This window comes from Triticum urartu, chromosome 6A, assembly GCF_056163025.1.
Source record: "Triticum urartu cultivar PI428250 chromosome 6A, HENAU_Tu73, whole genome shotgun sequence".
NCBI classification, from domain to species: Eukaryota; Viridiplantae; Streptophyta; class Magnoliopsida; order Poales; family Poaceae; genus Triticum; species Triticum urartu.
In genome coordinates this window covers 398,937,930-398,965,457 of record NC_141878.1, presented here as the reverse complement: position 1 = coordinate 398,965,457, position 27,528 = coordinate 398,937,930, and positions in this window count along the sequence as shown.

The window sequence follows — 27,528 nt, the reverse complement described above, 5'->3', positions numbered from 1 at the left end:
GACAGCACTATTGCCAAACACATGATGCAGCAACCAAGGAGGCAGACAGCTACGTTATACCACGGAATTCCCAGGTTGATTACAGTAACGAGTGAAATATTCAATTTAACATCATTCCTCAGCTTGCCCTTGGAAGGGACATAGTCCTACTCTTTGCTTATCGCACTATCTGTATCACTTTGCTTTAACGCAATTTTTTAATAAACAATGCATGACATTACGACTATTATTGCATTCTTGTTATATATATATCTGTGTGTGTGTGTGTGTGTTCATTAATGACGCCTTGCAACCGTACACTCTGGTACGGCCAACACACCAGGGGCTTACGTACCCCACAGTGCGGTGTGAAATGTCCGAACACTTTCACAAGTGCGTCACCCCGAACTTATAGCATTATATGCATCAGCTCCGAATCATGTCTTTGGTCAAATGTTGGGTTTTCCCGGCTCCTATGTTTTGGTACCTTACGTTCCGCTCTATCAGCTAAGGTAGCGCTAGGAGAACTACTGCGATTGTGCCCCGGTTCTGCCGGGCTTAGCACCTCAGTAGAGAAAGCTAAAACTGACTGTCATGATAAGGCGAGAGACTGGTCGCTGTTCGGCGAGGTTTTTTCGAGTCCCTAAAGACTTATGCCGCTTAAACTGTCATGATAAGGCGAGAAACTGGAGGGCCTTCTGTGCCTCGGCCTTGGCACTCTTTGCGCTCTCAAGGGCCGCGAAAAGCTCAGACTCTTGCATCTTCGTGTCAAGCTCCAACGCCTCGTGCTTCGTCACGAGAGCCTGGAGCTCTTGCTGCACCTCGCCCACCCGAGCCTCGTGCCTCTCTCGCTCGGTGCGCTCCTTGGCCGCTTTATCTTCGGCCTTGGTTAGCGCTTGCTTCAGGGTCGCCACCTCGATCGTGGCCCCTGCAAACATACAATGATCCTGTCATTTGGCAATTGCGTCCTTTTTTATATATAAATATCTATAGACGGGGTATTACTTACCCCTGTTCTCCTCGAGCTGCCTCTTGGCAAGGCCGAGCTCTTTCCTGGACCCCTCAAGGTCCTGCTTCAGTACGGCGACCTCCGGAGTCAGTGCGGCGGATGCCAGCAACGAAGCCTGCATACGCATATTGACATACTTATATTAGACTCCTGCGATATTATTTGATCCTCTGTTCGGCTTTTCTTTGTGAACACCAGACAAAGCATCAGGGGCTACTGTCTATGCGGTAATATTCCTACTACATTTTAAAACACTTACCTCAAAGCCTGTTAGAAGGCTGGCACAGGCTTCAGTCAATCCGCTCTTGGCGGACTGAACCTTCTGGATCACCGCACTCATGATAGTGCGGTGCTCCTCGTCGATGGAAGCGCTGCGAAGCGCTTCCAGCAGATTGTCCGGTGCCTCTGGATGGACAGAGGTCACCGGCACAGGCGTCTTGCCCCTCTTAGAAGGAGGCCTCCTGCCCGACCCGGAACCGCTGGAGGGTCCGGCGCGGTGTTCGGCTGAGGGCCGAACTCAGAGCTCTCGGGGGCCCCGTCCCCGCGGCTCCTGGAGTCCGGAAGGTCGCCTTGAGGCGCCTCCAGGACTGTCTCCCCTCGACCCGGTGCCTCTTGAGATAGCACCTCGGCGTCGTCAGCAGGATGAGGGGAGGTGGCGGTCGGGACTGGATCGCTATCCATGTCCGACAAGCCCAGGGAGCCGTCCGATGATTCATCGATGTTGGTTCACGGTGGCCTGCATAATCATGTTCGGCGTTAGGGAAAGCAGTGCGACAAAGGAATGCTATGAGTTACTCTGGTATCTGAATACTTACAATCTCCCTGGGGGCTTGGCCCGGGGCAACCACTCGTCTTCTCCCTCGTCGGCGGCGGTGGAAGCTCGATGATGTAGAACCACACCGACTGCCACCCCTTTATTGTCTCCACGAAGGAGCCTTCGAGCCATATGACGTTGGGCATCTTTCCCACCATGGCTCCGCCGCATTCTGCTTGTTGGCCTCGTACCACCTTCGGCTTGATATTGAAGGTCTTTAACCACAGGCCGAAGTGGGGCCGGATGCGGAGGAAAGCCTCACACACGACGATGAACGCCGAAATGTTGAGGATGAAGTTCGGGGCCAGATCATGAAAGTCCAGCCCGTAGTAGAACATGAGACCACGGACGAATGGATGGAGGGGAAACCCTAGTCCGTGGAGGAAGTGGTGAAGGAAAACTACCCTCTCGTGAGGTTCCAGGGTAGGGACGATCTGCCCCGCGGCGGGCAGCCGATGCGCGATGTTCGCAGCTAGGTATCCGGCTCCGCGCAGCTTCTTGATGTCTCCCTCCGTGACGGAGGAGACCATCCACCTGCCTCCCGCTCCAGACATGATTTGAGAAGGTTGAGGTGGGAAGTGCGGACTTGGGCGCTAGAGCTCGAGTGTGCGAAAACAGATGGGTAAGGGAGGAAGAAGGCGTGGATAGAAAGGTGACTCCTTATCCCTTTATATGGGCGGACGAAACTAAGAGTCCCCACTTGCCTGGTAAAACTCGCTTATCCCCCAAGCGCCGCAATTGATGGCGCGGTTGGGTTACCCACGCCCGTATTGATGAGAATCCCGTAATAAGGGGACACGATCTCTGCTTTGACAAGACGTGTCGAAAAACTGCCTCGTGTTATGTGCGGGGCTGGTTAAAAGAAACAGTTCGAATAATCACCGAGCCATGATGTAACATCATGCTGCCAAAACAAGCCAGCAAATTAGATCTGCAGGGTCGGATACTATCCTCGTATTCAAATTCTTCTGCGGTGTATTCGGAGAAGGAACCTGCCTTGCAATGCCGAAGACAATACTGCGCCGGACTCATCGTCATTGAAGCCTGGTTCAGGGGCTATTGAGGGAGTCCTGGATTAGGGGGTCTCCAGACAGCCAGACTATCTCCATTGGCCGGACTGTTAGACTATGAAGATACAAGATTGAAGACTTCGTCTCGTGTCCGGGTGGGACTCTACTTGGCGAGGAAGGCAAGCTAGGAAATACGGATATGGATATCTCCTCCTTTGTAACCGACCTTGTGTAAACCTAACCCTCTCCGGTGTCTATATAAACCGAAGGGTTTTAGTCCGTAGGACAACAATCACAACATACAATCATACCATAGGCTAGCTTCTAGGGTTTAGCCTCTCTGATCTCGTGGTAGATCTACTCTTATACTACCCATATCATCAATATCAATCAAGCAGGACATAGGGTTTTACCTCCATCAAGAGGGCCCGAACCTGGGTAAAACATCATGTCCCCTGCCTCCTGTTACCATCCGGCCTAGACGCATAGTTCGGGACCCCCTACCCGAGATCCGCCGGTTTTGACACCGACAGTGCTGGTGAAGAAGTTGATGAATATTGACCCCCTCTCGATGAGAGGATTGATGGTGATGACGATGGTGATGATTTCCCCCTCCCGGAGGGATGTTTCCTCGGCAGAACAGCTCCGCTGGAGCCCTAGATTGGTTCTGCCCAGGTTCTGCCTCGAGAAGGCGGCGCTTCGTCCCGAAAGCTTCTTCTTGATTTTTTCCAGGGTAAAAGACACCATATAGCCAAAGATGGGCACCGAAGGCCTGCCAGGGGGCGTGCCCAGGGGGGTAGGGCACGCCCTCCACCCTTCTGGCTGGCTGGTGGCCTCCCTCTTGTGCTTTCTTCGCCTAATATTTTTTATTTATTCCAAACATGTGCTCCGTGAAGTTTTAGGACTTTTGGAGTTGTGCAGAATAGGTCTCTAATATTTTCTCCTTTTCCAGCCCAGGATTCCAGCTGTCGGCATTCTCCCTCTTCATGTAAACCTTATAAAATAAGAGAGAAAAGGCATAAGTATTGTCATATAATGTGGAATAACAGCCCATAATGCAATAAATATCAATATAAAAGCATGATGCAAAATGGACGTATCAACTCGCCCAATCTTAGACCTCGCTTGTCCTCAAGCGAAAGCCGATATCGAAAAATATGTCCACATGTTTAGAGATAGAGGTGTCGATAAAAATAAAATACTGACATGAGGGCATCATGATTATCTTTAGAACATCAACATATATTGTCATATAATTTCTTATGCTAAAGTAAAAATTCATTCACAAGATAGAGTATGAATAGGAAACTTCATTGAATACTTAACAAACTATGATCTCAGTCATTGAAGAAATTGCAATTTGTCATAACATCAAAAAGAGTCAATTAAAGAGCTTTTCAGCAAGTCCACATACTCTACTATCATTTAGTATTTCACAATTGCTAACACTCATGCGATATTTATGGGTACAATGTTTCAATCGGACACAGAGAAAGATATGGGCTTATAGGTTCGCCTCCCAACCTCTTACCTCTAGGGTAATGTCAACAATAATACTTCATGAAAACCTACATCCGAGTGGATATATATATATATATATTTGGATCTCTCCAACACATAGATCTTGCCAAAGGAAAAACTATAAAAAGTAAATGTGATGATCACCATGACTCTTATATAAGGGTAGAAGATAAAAATCAAAGATAGACCCTTCGCAGAGGGTACCAGAGGTTGTCATGCGCTTTTATGGTTGGATGTACAAAAATGCAAAAGAATGTCACTTTATATTGTCGCTTGTGATAAGGACCTTTATTATGCAGTCCGTCACTTTTATTTCTTCTATATCACAAGTTCGTATAAAGCTTATTTTCTCCACAATAATAGATCATACATATTTAGAGGGCAATTTGTTTTGCTTGCACCGATGACAACTTACTTGAAGGATAATACTCAATCCATAGGTAGGTATGGTGGACTCTCATGGCAAAACTGGGTTTTGGGATATTTGGAAGCACAAGTAGTATCTCTACTTGGTGCAAAGAATTTGGCTAACATGAGAGGGAAAGGCAAGCTCAACATGCTGGATAATCCAAAACAATATAACTTCTATTCGGATATAAGAATAACTCATTATGTTGTCTTCCTTGTCCAACATCAACTTATTAGCATGTCATATTTTAGTGAGTGCTAACGATTACAAAAGATGTCCAAGATAGTACAATTATATGTGAAGCCTCTCTTTCTTTATTACTTCCTATTAATTACAACAATGACCAAAACTATGTTTTTCAACTCTCGATAACTTTTATTCATCATACTCTTTATAGGTGAAGTCATTACTCTCCATAAGATCAATATATGATCCTTTTATTTCTCTTATTCTTTCTTTTATTTAATTCCCTCAAGATCATAGAAAGAAAACAAAGCCCTTATCTCAAAACTACTCTTTATTATAGATCTCATGGAATCAATTACATACAGGGAACATAAAGCAAAACTCAAAGCTAGATCAAACTAAAACTTTACTCTACTAGATCAAGATCTAACCAAAAGGATCAAACTAGGAAAAATGATAAAGATAAAGATGTGATGGTGATATGATACTGGGGCACTCCCCCAAGCTTGGCAGTTCCAAAGGGGAGTGCTTATACCCATGTATTTAGATATCTTTCTTCCAGGGTGGTGATGTGATATTCATGGCGATGATGCCCCTTAGGATATGATTCTCTTCCTCTAGCTCATTAATTTGTTGTTTAAGATCCATTACTTCCTTGCGAAGTTTACTCGTGATGGCTAGAGCTCCATCAACCCATGGATGTTTCCTTGCTGCTGGAGAAAAAGCAACAATCTTTTTCATATTTTCATAAGAGAGAAATCAAGCATTGGAAGGAATAACCGAATTTGGTATTGCTGAGCTCTGAAGTTCCTCCAGCATGAATCTGGTTTGAAGGCGAGAGGTAACTTCTTGATCCTCCACCATGGCATCCACTATTTTCAATCAGCCTCCATCTCTTCCTTCGTAGCTTCCCAAAGTGGTTAGCATCACTGTATGCTCTTGGGCCTAGTGTCGGGTGAGATACCCGATGTCGGTGTCAAAACCGGCGGATCTCGGGTAGGGGGTCCCGAACTATGCGTCTAAGGCGGATGGTAACAGGAGGCAGGGGACACGATGTCTTACCCAGGTTCGGGCCCTCTTGATGGAGGTAAAACCCAACGTCCTGCTTGATTTATTCTTGATGATATGAGTATTACAAGAGTTGATCTACCACGAGATCAGAGAGGCTAAACCCTAGAAGCTAGCCTATGGTATGATTGTATGTTGTCCTACGGACTAAAACCCTCAAGTTTATATAGACACCGGAGGGGGCTAGGGTTACACAAGGTCGGTTACATAGGAGGAGATATACACATCCGTATTGCCTAGCTTGCCTTCCACGCCAAGTAGAGTCCCATCCTGACACGAGACGAAGTCTTCAATCTTGTATCTTCATAGTCCAACAGTCCGGCCAAAGGATATAATCCGGCTGTCCGGATACCCCCTAATCCAAGACTCCCTCAGTAGCCCCCGAACCAGGCTTCAATGATGATGAGTCCGGCGCGCAGTATTGTCTTCGGCATTGCAAGGCGGGTTCTTCTCCATCTTTCGAACGTTTGTAAAGCAGTGTCCAGTCCCATAAATGGTTGGACCTCTTGGCTTCTGTGCCCAATAAGGGCTTTCTCCCATGCGTCGAATGAATACGAGGTGCAGGGCGTTTTTACATTCACCCCCCTAGCCAGATAAATAAATTGCTATTAAAGGGAAGGGGATCCTTAGATCTGATCCATACCATCCTCCCCCAGCGAGAGTCCATCAGAGCGCATTCCGGAAAGATCCATTCCAGCATGGCCGACCTCCGCAGCTCCTCCTCCCGCCCCCGAAGCCCTAAGCCCGGTGATTGGGAGAGGTGTTCAGTCCCACACAGTCGTTTAGTCGAACTGCAGACTAAGGGATTTCTCCCTCCGGCGTACATGGTGCCCATTCGAGCCGGGCTTGCCACCTATAATGGCGGGGACCAAGCGGAGAGCTTTCCCTGTCCCTCTATGTGGGAACGGGTCTGCCTTGTTCCCTATCTATTAAGGGGACTCGGATTTCCAATTCATCCGTTCCTCCACGGGCTCCTAGAGTTCTACGGCCTCCAATTCCACAATTTCACCCCCGCCTCCATCCTACATATTGCCGGCTATGTGGCTCTCTGCGAGTTGTTCCTGGGCTGCGAGGCTCACTTCAAGCTGTGGAAAAGGCTATTTTGCCTCATACCTCGCACACAGAGGGGGTCACTTTATCAAGTGGGCGGAGCCGAAATATGGCGCATCGCCGATACTCGATACCTGTCTGGTACTCCGAAGAAGTCACCCGAAGACTGGCCTTCAGAATGGTTTTATATGGAGGAAGTTCCCCTTCCGGACCCTGTTCGGAGGGGTCTTCCTGAGTTCAACAATGCTCCTCTAAAGAAACGCCGAAGTTGGCGCCCACGGAGCTCCCAGGTGGAAGACAATGAAGAAGTCCTCTATCTGATGAACCGAATTAAAGCACTGGCTCGATCAGGATTGACAGTAATCAAAGTTATGTCGATTTGAATAATGCGGGGAGTGTAACCACTTCAATATCGTGGGCACCCCTTGTGGTGTTATAACGGGGCGGATGACGCCACCCGCTGCGGGCGTAAGGGTCCGGACAATGCTGCCGCTTTAGCGAAAATTCTGTCCGAATTGTTCAAGGGTGAGGAAGAGGAGTTCACCCGCATCAAGCCACGGGATGGATTCTCCATGTACAATCCTCCAAGCTAGGTAAGTTATATCTCCCTGCTGCCATTTTTCCCGCATTCTTTGTCGTAAGTATTCACCTTGCCACTTTGTGGCAGGAACTGCGAAAACCATAAAGGAGGTCAGCAGCCGTTCTCCACAACTAGAGGACCCTGACCGGGCCCTCGACTCCGGACTTGAAGAAGATTCGGTAATATTCGTGGAGTTGATAGACCGGCAGTTCTATTAGTTAAGCTGCGACGATGCCATGGTGGCCATTACGGCCGACTATCCCGGACTGCTCCTTGCGTCGCACGTAAGAAAAACCAAAAATCCCAACTCCCAAACTAGGATCCCCTTTTAGAAACTTCACCCACCATATACACATGGCATTTTTACAGGGAAGGCATTCGGGACGCCCTGCCGAACCCGCAGCAACGCGCCAACAAGAGGCACCGAGGCCGGGTAGGCCAAAAAGGAAGGCGGTCAGGACGGAGATGCCGGCGCAAAGGTATAACAAACCCCGCTCTGTGGTTTTCATCTTTATCAAAATATAATGACGCACGTGTTTCTTTAACAGAAAAAACGCTCGCCGGAATATGTCCGACGATGTTACTAATCACACTTCCACTAGCCGGGTGCCAGGACCAGACATAGAGGCGGAAGCCGATATGGGGCGGGCGCCGGATAATCCCCCTACAGAGGATGCAGATAGATTATCCGCTACAAACTCAGAGGTGGAAAGCGCCATGAATCATAGGCGCCGCCGGGCCATACTCCGTGACGCTTGTTTCTCACTAGAGGCATTTGATGCCTTCAATTCTGGAGAGGCGTACCTCCGAGCTGCTCAAGATGGTCTAGGCAGAGCCACGGATCAGTATGTAAAGGATGTACGGGTAAGTAAATCTGATGATTTATATGTATCATTAGCCCCTGAGACTTGAAATAGTTAGCAAAACTAATTTAAGGATCATCTTTATTCTGCAGGTTCTTACATAGAAGAATACTAGGCTGTCACAGGAGCTAGAGGATTGCAAGACCCAACCGCGGGATGTTGTGGCCGCATTGCAGGAAACGAAAAAGTCACCTACTGGTAACATTTACTTTAAAGAATGATGGTTACCATATATTGTGCGGCATGGCTGCAGATCTAACAACAGATGTTGCAGATGAATCCAGAGAAAATCAGGAGGACCAGCATGTTATGCGACAGCTAGAGGCTGGTAAACGCGTGTTGACTGAGGTTAGGCGGGAGAAAAACAATCTCCAAGACGCCAATATTAAGCTGAGCGTGGAACTAAAAGACGTTCGGGGCCAGCTTGCAGACTCCGAAAAGGAGAATAAGCGGCTTCGGCGTGGCATTTTCAGTAAGTGCTTGAACGAATCCTTTTAAAGGAGTTCGGCGAAGAAGCCTACTAACAACGTTATGTTTGTAGGTATGCTGACGGGTCGTCCCACGGAGGAAATGCCCGAGTCTGCGGGTGATCTTCTGTCCGAGCTGTCACATCTGCACGAACAAGTTCGGCAGGTGATGTAGGTTGTTGCCCAGGCCTTGTGGCCGTCCGTCTCCCTACCAGAGGGCGTTGCAGAGCTTGCGGAGAAGCTCAAGGGAGCATGGCGGCACTTCTGATTATGGAAGAAATCAGCCTGCCGACAGGGTGCCAGAGAAGCCTGGGCGATGGTGAAGACGCGGTATACCAAGGCAGACCCAAATCACATGGCCGAGGTCGGACCTGTGGGGCCCGACAGAGAAGAGATACCCGTTAACTTAGTTTATGGGCAAGTAGAATTAGCCACAAAGTATTCCCAACAGGATTGTAAGCTAGACCGCCTGTTGGATGGTATAGAAGAGGAATTTAATCAGTCTGCATGACTATGTAATGCAAGTGACATGTATAATGCCTTCTAGCCGGATTGTAGATCATTTGTCTTGGCGGACCTTTTCGGTTCAACCTCGGGACCCGATAGTCCGGAGTATATCCGAATACTCGCGCAGTTATATAAGAACCGGGGCATGCGTGGAGACCAGGCGTAGGGGTCATAAAGTGCTTGAACAGACAAGTGCCCAACTAGTTATGTTATATTACATGGGTAGTAAGAAACATCTTCCAGGGGGAATAGTTCCGTTAAGGGTTCCTTTCCCTGGGTAAGCATGCCCTAAAGTGCATGTACGGACTGCGATAGGAAACGCAGGAAAAACATCTGGGGGCAGATATGGACAATAAATAAAAATCATCTTTTGCTCACCGACCGAATATTCCCTTTAGAACGCTAGCTTTCGGCTTCACCCAGTCTGAGGTACACGTCCGGCTGACCCGGCAGTAACAATCGCAGAGGTGCTCCCCTTATGCTCTAGCCGAATTAACGGGAACATAGGGCATAAATACAAGAGCCAGGCAACCCAGCTTGGCCAAAACTTAAGTCATATCAATGCATATAATGGCAAAAAAAGGTACATGCGGAAGCATGACGCATGTTTGGGGCCTGAGGCCCAGATAAATAATTAAGCTCCTGTGAAAGAAGCCCCCAGGTATTATGAGCGTGGCTAGTGCATCTATAATGTGCAAGCGAGGCACAAGGTGGCCCATAAAGGCCTAGAGAAATAATAACAGAAAGGAAGAAAGAAAAACAAGATAGATAATGTACATGCAAAAAATGGACAAAGGGAGGGGACGAACATAGGGTCCGGCGCTAGGCGTAGAATATTTGGAGCCTGGCCGCGTTCCATGGGTTCGGCTCAAGTCGACTAGTCGATGCATCCCGCAGTCGGTACGCTCCACCGGTCAGAACTTGGTCAACAATGAAGGGACCTTCCCATTTGGGCTCGAGCTTGTTCTTTTTCTTATCCGGCAGGCGTAGAACTAGTTCGCCAATGTTATAAGTTTTGGCCCGTACTTCTCTGCTTTGGTATCTGCGAGCCTGTTGCTGATAAAATGCGGAACAGGCTTTGGCTACGTCGCGCTCCTCCTCCAGGGTGTCCAGACTGTCCTGCCGATCAATCTCGGCTTCTCTTTCTTCGTACATGCGCACTCGAGGTGAGTCATGAATTATGTCACAGGGCAAGACTGCCTCTGCGCCGTACACCATAAAGAAGGGTGTGTATCCGGTACTACGATTCGACGTGGTCCGCAGCCCCCAGAGTACGGAGTCAAGCTCCTCTACCCAATGTGTGTTAGACTCCGTTAAGGAACACACTAATCTGGGTTTAATGCCGCTCATTATAAGACTATTTGCTCGCTCGACTTGGCCGTTGGTTTGTGGGTGATAGACTGAAGGATAATCGAGCTTGATGCGCATTTTGCTGCACTAGAGTTTTACCTCATCAGCTGTGAAGTTTGTGCCGTTGTCAGTGATGATGCTGTGGCGGATGCCATAACGGTATACGACCCCAGATATGAAGTCATCACTGGTCCGGATTCGGCTGTTTTAACAGGCTTGGCCTCTATCCATTTGGTGAATTTATCCACCATGACCAGTAAGTATTTTTTCTTGTGGGTTCCCCCTTTAAGGGGTCCAACCATGTCAAGCCCCAAACCGCGAAGGGCCACATAATGGGGATTGTTTGAAGGGAGGTGGATGGCATGTGGCTTTGATTTGAATAGAGCTGGCAACCGGCACAACGTTGGACCAAGTCCTGTGCATCTGCCCGGGCCGTTGGCCAAAAGAATCATGTACGGAAGGCCTTGCTTACAAGAGCCCGGGCTGCGGCGTGGTGACCGCCGAGTCCAGCGTGGATTTCTGCTAAAAGTTTTCGCCCTTCCTCTTCGGAGATGCATCTTTGAAGGACTCCGGTAGTGCTTTTTTTATACAATTCTCCCTCGTGGACCCTGTAGGCCTTACATTGCCGCACTATGCAGCATGCCTCATTTTGGTCCTCCAGAAGTTCCTGCCTAGTTAGGTGGGCTGAAGGTGTGATTTCGGTGGCGGGGCTTCCGATTGTGTCAGAGTATTCGGTATCGGGCATTTTGGCCGGGTCCGGACAATGGTTACCAGTGTCCCCTTCCCATACTACGGATGGCGTGAACAGCCTTTCCAAAAAGATGTTGGGGGGGACAGCATCGCGTTTTGCGCTGATGCGGGCGAGGATATCCGCTGCCTGATTGTTTTCCCAAGCTACATGGTCAAATTCGAGCCCCTCGAACCGAGCTGACATTTTTAGGACGGCGTTTTGGTAGGCCACCATTTTCGGATCCTTGGCGTCAAAGTCTCCATTTATTTGGGATATTGCAAGGTTTGAATCCCCACGCACCTCCAGGCATTGAATGCCCATGTAGACTGCCATCCGAAGACCATGCAACAGGGCTTCATATTTGGCTGCATTGTTGGAGTCTGTGTACAATATTTGCAGTACGTACTGAACGGTATCTCCGGTTGGGGAAGTCAGGACGACGCCAGCCCCTAGACCAGCCAGCATTTTAGAACTGCCGAAGTGCATGATCCAATTGGAGTATGCGCCGTACTCTTTAGGGAGTTCGGCCTCCGTCCATTTGGCGACAAAGTCGGCCAATACTTGCGACTTAATGGCTCGTCGAGGTTTGTATGTTATGTAGAACGGGAGGAGCTCAATAGCCCATTTGGCAATCCGGCCCATAGCATCGCGGTTGTTTATAATATCATTAAGAGGCACTTCCGAGGCTACTGTAATCGAACACTCTTGAAAGTAGTGTCGTAGCTTCCGGGATGCCATGAATACTGCGTAGGCTATCTTTTGATAATGTGGGTACTGTGATTTGCATGGAGTGAGGACAGTGGATACATAGTATACCGGCTTTTGAAAAGGGAATTTATGTCCGTCAGCTTCTCGTTCGACGACGAGCACTGCGCTTACAACTTGATGGGTTGCTGCAATGTACAACATCATTGGTTCGCCGATGTTTGGCGCGGCCAGGATTGGGTTGGTTGCCAAAATGGCCTTTATTTCTTCCAATCCGGCTGTGGCAGCGTCCGTCCACTCAAAGTGTTCGGTGCGCCGGAGGAGGCGATAAAGGGGTAAAGCCTTTTCTCCTAAGCGAGAGATAAAGCGGCTTAGAGCCGCCACACATCCTGTTAACTTTTGGATTTGTTTGAGGTCTGCTGGTGTAGCCAACTATGACGAAGCTCAGATTTTGGCCGGGTTAGCTTCAATACCTCTACTGGAGACAATGAAACCCAGGAGCTTTCCGGCTGGTATGCCGAAAACGCATTTTTCCGGATTGAGCTTAATGTCGTATGCTCGGAGGTTGTCGAATGTGAGCCTCAAGTCGTCTATCAAAGAGTCGACGTGTTTGGTTTTGACGACCACATCGTCTACATATGCCCCTACTGTTTTGCCGATTTGTTTCTCCAAACATGTCTGAATCATGCGCTGATATGTTGTGCCGGCATTTTTGAGCCCAAAAGGCATTGTGTTGAAACAGAAGGGACCGTATGGTGTGATGAATGCCGTTGCGGCTTGGTCGGACTCCGCCATCTTGATTTGGTGGTAACCGGAGTATGCATCGAGGAAACACAATGACTCGTGTCCTGCGGTAGCATCGATAATTTGGTCGATGCGGGGGAGGGGGAAGGGATCCTTTGGGCAAGCTTTATTGAGGTCCTTGAAATCGACACAAAGGCGCCAGGATTTATCCTTCTTTGGTACCATCACCAGGTTTGCTAGCCAGTCCAGGTGTTTTACTCTCTGATGAATCCGGCCTCCAATAACATGGCTAGTTCCTCTCCCATGGCCTGTCTCTTAGGTTCGGAGAAACGCCAAAGAGCTTGCTTGACCGGCTTGAATCCCTTTATGATATTGAGGCTATGCTTGGCCAGCCTGCATGGGATTCCTGGCATGTCTGAGGGGTGTCAGGCGAATATGTCCCAATTCTTGTGCAGGAACTCTCGTAGTGCGGCGTCCATGACGGGTTTTAACTGTGCCCCGATGGAGGCTGTTTTTGTAGGGTCCGATGGGTGGACTTGGAATTTGACTATTTCATACGCTAGTTTAAAAGAGGTGGACTTGGATCTCTTATCGAGTATCACGTCGTCCCTGTCCACTGTGGAGCGTAGCGTGGTTAGCTCCTTGGCCGAGAGGGCTTCGGATAATGCCTCGAGGGCTAGTGCGGCTGTTTTGTTTTCGGCTCGGAGTGCTGTGTCCGGATCACTAGCGAGGTTGATGATTCCGTTGGGCCTGGGCATTTTGAGCTTCATGTACCCGTAATGGGGTACGGCTTGGAAGATCGTGAACGCCTCACGTCCTAAAAGGGCGTCGTATCCACTGCTGAACGGGCCACATGAAATGTAATTTCTTCGGACGTGTAATTCTCTGGCATACCGAATACCACATCTAGTGTGATTTTCCCAGCGCATCGTGCCTCCTGAATGGGTATGATTCCCCTGAAGGTTGTGCTACTTTGCTTAATGCGGTTCTAGTCTTTTTCCATTTTTTGAAGAGTTTCCTCATAGATGAGGTTTAATCCACTGCCGCCGTCCATGAGTACTTTGGTGAGTCGAAAGCCGTACACAATTGGACTGAGGACCAGTGCAGTTGGTGCTCGGGCTGTTCGGAATTTAGGTTCGTCACTGGCATTGAAGGTAATAGCCGTGTCACTCCATGGATTTATTGCTGCTACGTGGCAGATTTCGGCCATGCTGCGGAGTGTTCGCTTGCACCTATTATTTGATGCAAAGGTCTCAAAGACTGTTAACACCGTTTTATTATCCACGAGATGGTGCTCTGTGGCATTTGGGATAAGAAGATCCTCACCACTTTTGGCCACCTGCCGGAGTATCCAACATGCTCTAAGGCTGTGTGTTGGTATTGTATCCGTTGTACTGTGAATTTTGCAGGGTCCGCTAAGCCATCCCTCCAGTACGGTTCCATGCCCTATAGAGGGTTTTTGTTTCTTTGCAACTAGCTCGGGCGTCTTATGATAGTGCACCCATTTACTTCGGACTGGGTTTATATTCGGAGCCGGATTATCCCAAAATTTCGTTTCGGTTTTCCAGGTGCTTTCCATGGCACAGTACTTTCGTACTATTGATGCCAAGTCAGCGAAGCGTGATATGTCACGGCGACTTAAGGCGTTAAGGATTCCCTTGTCCGTGCAATTATTTTAGAAAAGTGAGACTGCATCTTCCTCGCGACAGTCCTTAACCTTGTTCATCACAAGGAGGAATCTGGCCCAATAATGATGTATTGTTTCATGGAGGTCTTACTTGATGTGTGAAAGATCGTTTATGTCTGGGTGGGTGCGTGGATTTGAGTCCGAATCCCTAATACCCAGGGGCCGAGGAGTTTCCAATCTTGGAAGTTCGGGTTCCGGAGTGTTACCCGATAAATTTGGCCCGCTGCCTGATTCTAGGTTCAGGGCTTGGGTAATGTCCTCCCGTAAGCGGGTATCCGGCTCGGAGAGCTCAGGAATCAGGACATAGTTAGTCCTCAAAATAGAGGAAGAGTTGCCGCATTGTTCCTCCACCACCGCAACGTGATGGGTGACCGGTGGAGAGTTAATCTCCCTTTGATCGGGTTTAAGCCCAATCCGATCCTATTTTGTAGCGACTCCCAAGGCGGCGATGCGATCCAAGAGTTCGTTTAGGCAAGAGAGCTCCATTGGATCCATCTTCTCAGCGACTTCCGAGCCAATGTGGAGGCTGTTTTTGATGACCCGAGAAGTCATCGTCGGTGCAGCGGCTGAACAGGCAGTCATGACGAAACTGCCTAGCTGGAGAGTTTGGCCGACAGCCAGAGCTCCCCCAGCGGTGATGTTGCTTTTAACAACGAGACGAGGCATCCTTCCTTACGGCGACACCACAGAGGAACTCTCAATGAAAGCACCAATGTCGGTGTCAAAACCGGCGGATCTCGGGTAGGGGGTCTCGAACTGTGCGTCTAAGGCGGATGGTAACAGGAGCCAGGGGACACGATGTTTTACCTAGGTTCAGGCCCTCTTGATGGAGGTAAAACCCTACGTCTTGCTTGATTAATTCTTGATGATATGAGTATTACAAGAGTTGATCTACCATGAGATCGGAGAGGCTAAACCCTAGAAGCTAGCCTATGGTATGATTGTATGTTGTCCTACGGACTAAAACCCTCCGGTTTATATAGACACCAGAGGGGGCTAGGGTTACACAAGGTCAGTTACATAGGAGGAGATATACACATCTGTATTGCCTACCTTGCCTTCCACACCAAGTAGAGTCCCATCCGGACACGATATGAAGTCTTCACTCTTGTATCTTCATAGTCCAACAGTCCGGACAAAGGATATAATCCGGCTGTCCGGATACCCCCTAATCCAGGAGTCCCTCCCCCGACTATCCCCGACTGACTCTTGCGAAGACATATTGCTCCAAATCTGCTGCAGGAACAACTCAAAACGAAAACATAGGATTTTGTCATGGTACGGTGGTCAAAACCTTCGGGAGATTATATAATGAATTTTTATCGACCAAAAGAAGTATCGTACAAGAAAACGGAGTCCGGAGGGCACACGAGGTGGCCACAAGGTCAGGGGGGCGCCCAGGGGGTAGGGCGCATGAAAGGATCGAGAAGAGGTGTTGAGAGTGGGGGTGAATAGACTCTTAACAAAGAAAAGTAGCAGTTTTTATTTTCTTCAAGTTAAGGTGGAGTTTTAGCACAAGTTTAAACATTCACAATACATTTCAAGCAAGCATGGCAAGAGTATATGAGCAGCAGAAAGTAAAGCATGCAATTTGCGAGAATCTAAGGGATGGGATTGGAGTATGCAAATGCAATTGGAGACACGGAGATTTTTGGTGTGGTTCCGATAGGTGGTGCTATCGTACATCCATGTTGTTGGAGACTTCAACCCACGAAGGGTAATGATTGCGCGAGTCCACGGAGGGCTCCACCAACAAAGGGTCCACGAAGAAGCAACCTTGTCTATCCCACCATGGCCATCGACCACAAAGGACTTGCCTCACTAGGGTATATCTTCATGAAGTAGGCGATCTCCTTGCCCGTACAAACTCCTTGATTCAACTCCACAATCTTGACGGAGGCTCCCAAGTGACACCTAACCAATCTAGGAGACACCACTCTCCAAAAGGTAATAGATGGTGTGTTGATGATGAACTCCTTGCTCTTGTGCTTCAAATGATAGTCTCCCCTACACTCAACTCTCTCTCTCTCTCTCAAGGATTTGGATTTGGTGGAAAGATGATTTGAGTGGAAAGCAACTTGGGGAAGGCTAGAGATCAAGATTCTTGTGGTTGGAATGGAATATCTTGGTCTCAACACATGAGTACGTGGTTCTCTCTCGGAAAATGTATTTTGGAAGTGTAAGCACGTTCTGATGGCTCTCTCTATGAATGAAGAGTGGGTGGAGGGGTATTTATAGCCTCCACACAAAATCTAATCATTACACACAATTTACCAAACTCGATGGGACCGAATCAAAAAACTCGGTCAGACTGATTCGGTTCATAATGTGACCGTTAGGCATTTTGGTGGGACCGGTATGATCAACTAAGTGGGACCGATGTGCTAGGGTTAGGGTAAAACCTCATCTCGGTTTGACCGATTACACAAACTCGGTGGAACCGATTTTGGTAATAAGCTAACCAGAGAGTTGGTCAAGCAAACTCGGTGAGAGCGATTACAAATCCCGGTAAGGCCAAAATTATTGCAATAGGGACCAGAGAGTTTGCTAGCCCATCTCGGTGAGACCGAGATCCCATCGGTGAGACCGAACTGATTAGGGTTTCTGGCAGTGGCTATGTCAAGTGAACTCGGTGGTGCCGGATAGATCAAATCGGTAGGGACGAGTTTGGCTTTTGGTTTGCGACATATGTGGATATGAGAAAGTGGTTGAGGGCTCTGGAGCATATCACTAAGCACATTGAGCAAGCAAGCCATTAAGCAACACCTCATCCCCTTTTAATAGTATTGGCATTCCTATGGACTCAATGTGATCTTGGATCACTAAAATGAAAATGTAGAGTCTTGGGCTTTTGAGCTTTTGCCAATCCTTTGTCCTTAGCATCTTGCAGGGGTTCCACATCCTCTTGTCCATGCCACTCCACTATTGAACTCATCTGAAATATACTAGGTAAAAGTATTAGTCCAACAAGAGATATCTTGACATTAATTACCAAAATCGCCCCGGGAGCACTTGTGCTTTCAATCTCCCCCTTTTTGGTAATTGATGACAACATACATCAAAGGTTTAGATAAAGATATTGAGATTAGCAAGTAAAGCTTTGGAAGAACATGTAGCATGCATAGGATCCCCCTACATGTATGCAATCATGTAAATATAAAGTATAAGAGGATGTGAATGCATGAGCATGACAGATCAAGCAATGAGTTACATGTATCTTGGCTATATGCATCACAACAAATGATGTGAATATAGGAATTGTACCTTCATGTTCATGAGTCCTTCTTGCAAACAATATGTAAATCAACAAGAGATCATCATGCACATGAGTGTGATGCATATACTTACCTTGTGGTCTTGAGTTGGCTTTGGAAGAGATGAACCTGAGTAAGCAAGGTTAGATAACACATATACATCTACTAGATAGAGCAAACAGTAAACCACAAGAGTACCAAGATTGGGATGACATGTAGTAAGTGAGTACTAGGTACTCTATTAGATATAGACATGTCCCCAAAGGTAAAAATATGCAATGATTTCAAAGATTTCCTTCCCTTAGAAGTCTTTCTCCCCCTGAATCTTATATTGGATAATGGGAGAATATAGGGAAAATCAGAGCAAAACAAATCAGAGCACAAAAAAATATAACACACACTAACATGCCTTTCCCCTCTTAAAGACATCTGACTTCTCTCCTCTTGAATACCAAGCATCTGGGGCTCTTTGATGTGATTAAGAACTCTCCCCCTTTGAAGTATTCTCCCCATTTTGATGTGATTAAGCTTTGATGTGATCTCTCTCCCCCCTTTGACATCAATTTCCAAGAAGGGATCTTCTGGAGTGTGAGTCAAAATAGGTTTGGTCCATGAGTTACAAAGCAAAGCAACATATAGAATGTGATGCTGGTAGAGGACACGAATCATTGAGTGGAGCTGGAACAAATATGCATGATGTAAGTGAAAAAGTGCTTGCTAAGCACTGAAATCAGTAACACCGAGTTGTTTACTTCGGTAGCACCGAAATGGTTCAGTTTGACCGAAACTAGCAATCCGGCGTGTGCGAGTTCAACACAGAGACAACATTTTGTCACCTCTACTCACTAGGCAGATAAAATCTCACAAGGATTTGCAAAAAAATAACTGAAATATTTGCAATGAATTGGATGCAGGGAATGCAGAACAGAAAAGAAAAAAACAAAGAACTCTAGATGAAGTTTTTTTATTAAAGAAGGGGAACAAATGTGCAAGAGACAAATGCAAGAACACAGAGAAATATCAGATAACTTCATCTAGAGTTGGTCGGCGATGAAGTCACCTATGCTAGAGTATATTGATTGAGGAGTCAAGTGAGAACACTTGATCGTAGGTCATACTCATCGTTTAAGCTCAAAATGGGGTTACCATTTTTTGTTTAAGCATTTTGATGTATTCACCCCTCGTTGAGCTGCTTTGACCCATGACTTGAGGTAAAGCTTCTCTAAGATGGAATAACGTACCTTGGGTGGTGGTGTTGATCTTGATCATGTAGTTAAACTTGTGTAGAATGCTCAAGGTTGATGTAGCTCATCAAGAATTGGGAGAACCACTTCTATTTTGATTTCATCTACCTACAAGGGTTAGTCTTGCAAGGAAGAGTACTTGTGTACCCAAAATGACAATCATGAATTTGATGCCAAATCAAATTTGATCTATAGGATTTGTCAAAGGATATGTTGAAGGGTTTGAAGCTTCCTTTCTTCAACCACCATATTGTAGAGACTTGGTGATGTAGAGATTGCTCAAGATGTGAGTGAGTTGCAATCTCATAGATTTAGATTCATCCAAGTACCTAGAAGGGTTAGATAGCATGCAAGGGTGCAAATATATCCAAGAAATATGATCATCATCATAAGAGAAATATCAAGGAATAGTCAAAGGCTCATGCCTTGCATGTATCCAAATGGAGTTTCTACTCCATGTTTGAAGCATCAATGATGTTCAATTCACCTCTCAAACGGCAAAATACTTTCTCATCAAGCGGTTTGGTGAATATATCCGCCAATTGCTTATCCGTACGAACATGTTTAAGATCAATGTCCCCTTTAGCAACATGATCCCGAATGAAATGTTGATGAACTTCAATATGCTTAGTTCGAGAATGTTGCATGGGATTATGGGCAATCTTAATAGCACTTTGATTGTCACAAAGCAATGGAACATGTATCACATAGATTCCATAATCTTTAAAAGTTTGGGTCATCCAAAGTAATTGAGCACAACATGAACCGGCGGCAATGTATTCTACTTCGGCGGTGGATAAGGATACCGAGTTTTGTTTCTTGGAGGACCAAGATACAAGACATCTACCAAGAAATTGACAAGTACCCAAAATGGAATTTCTATCAACCTTGTCTCAGGCATAGTCCAAATCAGAGTAGCCAACAAGACCAAAAGAAGACCTCTTAGGATACCAAATGCCAAAATTTGGTGTGTGAATTAAGTATCTCACTATCCTTTTCACAGCCTTAAGATGACATTCTTTGGGGGCCGCTTGATATCGTGCACACATGCATACACTTAGCATAATATCGGGATGGGAGGCACATAGATATAACAATGAACCAATCATAGACTGATAAACCTTTTGGTCAACCGGTTTGCCATCCTTAGTCATGTCAAGATGTCCACTAGTAGGCATGGGTGTCTTCATACCTTTGCATTCTTGCATATTGAACTTCTTGAATAAGTCCTTGGTATAATTTGTTTGGGAAACAAAGGCACCCTCCTTAGTTTGCTTGATTTGCAAACCAAGAAAGAACTTGAGTTCACTCATCATAGACATGTCAAACTTCTCTGACATTAGCTTTCCAAAATTTTCACTAAAATGAGGGTTAGTTGAACCAAATATGATATCATCAACATAAACTTGGCACACAAATAATTCACCATTAACCCTTTTAGTAAAAAGAGTAGAATCTATCTTTCCAATCTCAAAGCCTTTTTCAATAAGGAACTTGGTCAAGCGTTTGTACCATGCTCTAGGAGCTTGTTTAAGACCATAAAGAGCTTTGTGAAGTTTGTAAACATGATCGGGTTTCTTAGGATTAACAAAGCTGGGAGGTTGTTTAACATAAACTTCCTCCTCAATTTCACCATTTAGAAAAGCACTTTTAATGTCCATTTGGTACAAGGTAATATCATGGTGATTGTCATAGGAAAGTAAGATGCGGATGGACTCAAGTCTAGCAACGGGGGCATATGTCTCACCATAGTCCATACCTTCGACTTGAGTGTAGCCTTGGGCGACGAGACGTGCTTTGTTGCGAATGAATTGTCCATCTTCGTCTTGCTTGTTGCAAAACACCCATTTGGTACTAATGATGTTGTGGTTGTTGTCGGGCTTCTCGACCAATGTCCACACTTGATTTCTCTCAAAGTTGTGTAGCCCTTCGTGCATGGCATTTATCCAATCCGGATCTTCCAATGCTTCTTCAGCCTTCATAGGTTCAATGCTAGAGATGAATGAATAATGTTCACAAAAATTAGCCAAACGGGTTTTAGAGCGAGTGATTCTCCTGGTTTGGATATCACTGAAGATTTGTTTGACGAGATGGTCTCTTGAGACTCTTGCTTGAATTCGTGAGAGCTTTTGCTTGGTGTCGGTGTCAAAACCAGCAGAACTCGGGTAGGGGTCCCGAACTGTGTGTCTAAGGATTGATGGTAACAGGAGACAAGGAACACAATGTTTTACACAGGTTCAGGCCCTCTTGATGCAGGTAATACCCTACGTCATGCTTGATTGACTTTGATGAGTGTAGGGGTTAGAAGAGTTGATCTACCATGAGATCGTAATGGCTAAACCCTAATTGTCTAGCCTGTATGATTATGATTGCCTCTACGGACTGAACCCTCCGGTTTATATAGACACCAAAGGGGGCTAGGGTTGTACATAATCGGTTTACAGAGAAAGGAATCTTCATATCTGAACGCCAAGCTTGCCGTCCACGCAAAGGAGTGTCCCATCCGGACACGGGAGGAAGTCTTCTGTCTTGTATCTTCATGGCCCATTAGCCCAGCCCACATCGCATAGCCCAGATACCCGAGGACCCCTTAATCTAGGACTCCCTCAGTAGCCCCTGAACCAGGCTTCAATGACGATTTGTCCGGTGCACAGATCGTCTTCGGCATTGCAAGGCGGGTTCCTCCTCCGAATACTTCAAAGTAGTCCTCGAACACATAAAACGTTTCCGACCCTGCAAGACGGGCACCACACATAGCCGCAAAGAGTATAATAGTTCACACGTCCCATCTACTGACAATTTTTTGCAGCGAGACGTTACGTCCCCGCCCGGGCATTATTTCGAACCGTTTTTAGCCTCCTGTTCCATGTTTCGAGGTGCGGTTCTCATTGGCACGTCTTGTCGAAGCAGAGATCGTGTCCCCTTATCATGGGATTCTCATCAATACGGGTGTGGGTAATCCAAGCGCGCTGTCCGCACTACCCTTGGGGAATAGGCAAAGTTTTAAGGTGAGTGGGGAGGCGCTTGATATTCGCGGCCTTTATAAGAGGATAAGGATCCACTCTTTCACCCACGCCTTCTTCCTATCTGCCCATCCGTTCTGGATCCCCAGTGCCCAAGCTTCCATCCTTTCCACCTCCAAAAAGCACTCCGACCATGTCCGGATCTGGAACGCAGGGCAAGTGGATGGCCTGCTCCGTCACAGAGGGGAACATCATGGAGCTCCAGGAAGTGGGGTACTTGGCCCAGGGAATCACCCACTGGCTTCCGGCCAAGGGGCAGATCGTCCCCACCGCGGAGCCCAACGAGAGGGTGGTATTCATCCCCCACTTCATCCACGGTTTAGGATTTCCCCTCCACCCCTTCGTCCGTGGACTCATGTTCTACAACGGGCTAGATTTCCATGATCTAGCCCCGAATTCTTTCCTCAACATCTCGGCATTCATTATCGTGTGTGAGGCCTTCCTTCGCATCAGACCCCGCTTTGGATTATGGCTCAAGATCTTCAATGTGAAGTCGAAAGTGGTGGATGGTCAACATGCAGAGTGCGGAGGTGCCATGGTGAGCAAACTGTCAAATGTCACATGGCCCACTGGCACCTTTATGGAGACCGTCAAGGGGTGGCAGCAACAGTGGTTCAATGTCACTCAGCCACACGACACCACCTAGGCCACGGCTCCTGAATTCAAGTCTGGTCCCCCAATGTGGCTTACCTCCTGGCTAGGGCCTGGATTGGTCATCATCAGACGAGATATCAGCGCTGTAGGCATGTGTCAAGAGCATGGTGGACAAGAATATCAAGCTCATGAATGTGATCCAGGTGATGCTTCTCCGTCGGATCCTTCCCTGCCAAAGCCGGACTTCCCATTTGTGGGAGTTTGATCCGGCCAAGCACCAGACCTTGCGACAGTTCTTCGACTCCATGCACGAAGGTATCTGGAAGGTGCTTTTCAAGGCCAATCAAACGTGGCCGCAGACATCCGAGGACCGCGGATATGACTTGACCCATCTAGCCAGTCCGGTAAGTTCTTCATACTTCAAGGTGTATCTCTTCCTGTGCATTCAAGGAAGATGTCTAAGTCTCTCCATTTGTCTTTTCAAGCTGGATAAAGTAGGCGGAGCGGATCCAGTGTCTGGCTCCGCTACCCAAAAACCCAGCTATCCCGCTCCTGACAAAGATGCTGGTTCCGGCGCCCTACCAGGCACCGGAGAAGAAGGGCCAGGAGACAAGAAGCGGCCTCCGCCATAAAGGCACTTCGGACGCAACATCCGAATATGTCGAAACCCACTCCTCCCCCGCCAAGAACGACGAGGAGGAGGAGGAGGAAAGCAATTCTCCCCTCGAGGGGGGGAAGGAAGAAAAGGGAGGCCTCCACGGATCTGGAGGCAGAGGCGGAGGCGTCCAAGAAAGGGAGAGTCTCCCTTGCGGACGATTCTGAATCGGACACCGATAGCAGCCCTGAGTGGCATCCCAGGAAGAAGCCCCTGGCTGGATCGTAACTACTCAAGGGCACTTACACACATATATATCCAGCTCCTTTACTTTGTGGCTTTAATATGTTGAATCATACGCTGCAGTCCGACTCTCGTCTGCCTCCAGCGATCCTCATCTTCGGGGAATTCGCTAGATCCAAATGTGATGGATGGCGGATCGCTTCCTCCGGCCTGCTCCCCCAAGACTACGGACGATGCCGAAGTGTTGTCTCGAAGGACCCTCCCAGGCCAAGGAGAGGTACATGAGACCGCCGAGGGGGCGCCAAAGGGTGATACCTCGGCCGCCGGACACATGGGGGAGCAGACCCCCCTGGAGACTGGCGATGGGGGCCATATCCAATTCGGCCCCCAGCCGAATACTATTCCGGAGGCCCGTATGGCTCCAGAATCAGGTGAGCAACCTCCTTCGAAAGAAGGAGGTGCACCTATTCCGCCGGTGACCTCTGTCCATCCGGAGGCACTGGATACTCTACTGGAAGCGCTCCAAGGTGCTTCCATTGTAGAAGAACACCGTATCCTTATGGGTATGGTGGTTCAGAGGGTTCAGTCCGCTAAGAGCGGATTGATCGAAGCCTACGCCAACGTTCTAATAGGCTTTGAGGTACATGACACAATTATGCAAAAAGAACGCCGCAGTACAGACAGTAGCCCTTGAGACTCTGTCCGGTGTTTGAAAAGAAAGGCCGGACAGAGGATCGAATAATTTTCGTAGGAGACTAGTCATATATGTCTATGTGAATAAGCAGGCGTCGATGCTGGCTGCGACCTCCCATTCTGCCCAAGTATCCAAACTGAAGCAGAGGCTGGAGCAGGCCGATGAAGAGCTCGGTCGTGTCAAAAAATAGCTTGAGGACAAACACGGTACGCAATGTGGCCTATTCAGATCTTAAAATTATAAGAATTGTTTGTGTTGATCATGTTAATATGATGCTTCATAGGAGCTGCGGCCGAGGTGGAGTCCCTCTAGAAAGCTTTGAGCGAGGCCCAGAAGTAAGCGGAGAAGGAACAAGCCACTCGCAAGAAACACGAGTCAAGGGTCGGGGAGGTTCAGCAGGAGCTCGAGGACGCCGTAAAGAAATGCGAGTCCTTGGAGCGCAAGATTGCGGACCAAGAGTCCGAACTTGCTAAGGCGTACCAAAGCACACAAGAGGCCTGGGTCGAAGCCCAGGGCGCCCTCCGGGAAGTCCAGGAGGCCAAGCAAATTGCGGCGTGTAAGACCTTTATTATGCAGAGCAAACTTGTGAAGAAAAGGTACCTCTTACTGACCAAGATTTGGAGTTCTCCAGGAGCATTTGCGGATCTACCTCGCGGCGTGGCTGATGCTGCGGAGTTCTTCCAAGCCAAAGAGGGGACCTCATCGGAGAAGCTGTTCTGGTTGCAATACCTTGCGCCAGAGCATCCGGTGGCCCTCAACGATCAGCAGAAACAGCTGTCCGAACTGCATAGGGTGGCCGGACTGGCCATGAAGGATTAAATAATCCGTCTATGGCCTGCTGAAGCTGTGCCCAGCAACCAATTCAGGCTCGTGAAGCGGTTGGTCGATGCCTGCCCTCGGCTTGATGCCATAAAGCGATCGTCCTGCATCAAAGGTGCATGGATGGCCTTCGCTCGCATCAAGGTACAGTGGGCGAAGATGAACACCGTCAAGCTTGCGACCGAGGGGCCGCCTGAGGGCAAAGAGCACCGCACGCCCGAGCGCTATTTTGATGACGTCCTGGAAGGATCCCGCATAGTAGCGGGCTAGTATGTGAAGGACATTATCTTTGAATGAATGTATTCGTGTTTATCCAGTCCTGTATTATGGAACAAAGCCTATATGTAACATATTGCTTGTTGTTTTTCAAAAATATTTCCTCCTATGTGGCCGTTTATTTAGATCTGAGAGTTGGCCCGTCGTCGGCTTCAGCCCCCCACGTAGATACTACGGGGGTGTTCATATTGGAACCTAAACACACTTGACCCAAGAGTTTGGTCCTTGAAGGAGGTGCTCAGTGCATCCAACCAGGCAATCAGACTATGTGGCTTTATCACCCTCACTTAGCGACAAATAGGAGTGTAGGTGCAACCCCTAGTTTGTTTATCCGGACTAGGGGTTGTAAACACCTGATCGGGTGGAAGCCGATTCGTCGCATAATGTGGAAAAAATGGCAAGAGATTTTAGCCACCGAATAGGTGACCACCTCTCGCCGCATCATGACAGTCAGTTTTCGGCTTTCTCTACTAAGGTGTTTATCCGGATGAGCCAGAAACACAATCGCAGTAGTTCTCCCTTTACTACCCTAGCCGATAAAACAGAACGTAAGGTAGCAAGCACAAGAGCCGGGCAACCCAACTATTGACCAAAGACATGATTCGGAGCCGATGCATATAATGTAATATTCGGGGCGCCGAATTGTAGGGTAAAAAGTATTCGGACTTGTTGCCAACATATGGAGCACAATGGAACCCTGGCGAGTTAAGTCGTACCAAAGTGTACGGGTGCAATTGATAAAAATAGTTTAAATGTAATGAAGGAGTAAGCCAATGCCACATATGTTGGGCCGCAAACTGTTTCCATTATAATCTGATTGATACGTCAAAGCATATTTGTACAAATAATGTTATAAGCAACATGGCTATTTAACATGCCGAGACCAAGGGGAAGCTGTGTGCGGGTCCTGCAAATAGGCAAAGTGATCGTCAAGAAGATCATCTAGATTTTTCTGCCACACGTCTATGTTGCTTGCCTCCTTGGTATGTTTATCCTTCAAAAGGATCGATGATGAGGCCGTCGTGAGGGGCCTGTGGAAAAGAAACCTGAAAAAGGATAGAAAGAAAAAGGGAAAGTATGATTGCCCGGATAAGGTCGAGCCGTATTGTGGACCATGATCGAGTTATGCTTCCGTCTTTGCCCATGGTATTTTTAGTGCGTAGTTATGTATGCGCGGTACGTATGCCGCAGTTCGGTCGGGATTGAGACGCAGGCCGAATTGCTAGTCCAACTCCTGACGAGCCGGACTGTCATGCTGCAGAGTAATCCGGACTCGTTTAATAGTCTCCGGGGGCTTGGCCGCCGAATTGATGTTTTGTTTGATAAGGCCACCCTGTACTTCCACTGCCAGGGCCGTGGTGTGCTCCTCGGTATGGAGGGAGCGTTCCGTGTTTCCGTTGACTGTTATGACACCGCGTGGCCCAGGCGTCTTAAGCTTGAGATAGGCATAGTGTTGCACCGCATTGAAGCAAGCAAATGCGGTTCGTCCGAGCAGTGCGTGATAGCCACTTCGGAAGTGGACGATGTCGAAGATCAAGTCTTCGCTTCGGAAGTTGTCCGGTGATCCGAAGATGACTTCAAATGTGATTGAGCCCGTGCAACGGGCCTCTACACCTAGTATTACTCCTTTAAAGGTAGTTTTGGTGGGCTTGATCCTTGAAGGAACGATGCCCATCTTGTGGACTGTCTCCTGATAGAGCAGGTTAAGGCTGCTGCCACCGTCCATGAGGACCCACGTGAGGTGGAATCCATCTATGATTGGGTCGAGGACCAGTGCGACTGAGCCGCCGTGACGAATACTAGTCGGATGGTCCCTGCGATCGAAAGTGACCGGGCAAGATGACCATGGATTGAATTTTGGGGCGACTGGCTCTATCTCATAGACGTCCCTGAGTGCGCGTTTGCGCTCCCTCTTCGGGATATGAGTGACGTATATCATGTTCACCGTTTTGACTTGGGGGGGGATTTCTTCTGTCCCCCTGTATTCGGTGGACGGGGCTCCTCATCATCGTCCTCACTTGGCGACCCATTCTCTTTGTCCTTAGTATGTAACTTACCGGCCTGTTTAAAGACCCAACAGCTTTTGTTGGTATGATTGGCAGGCTTA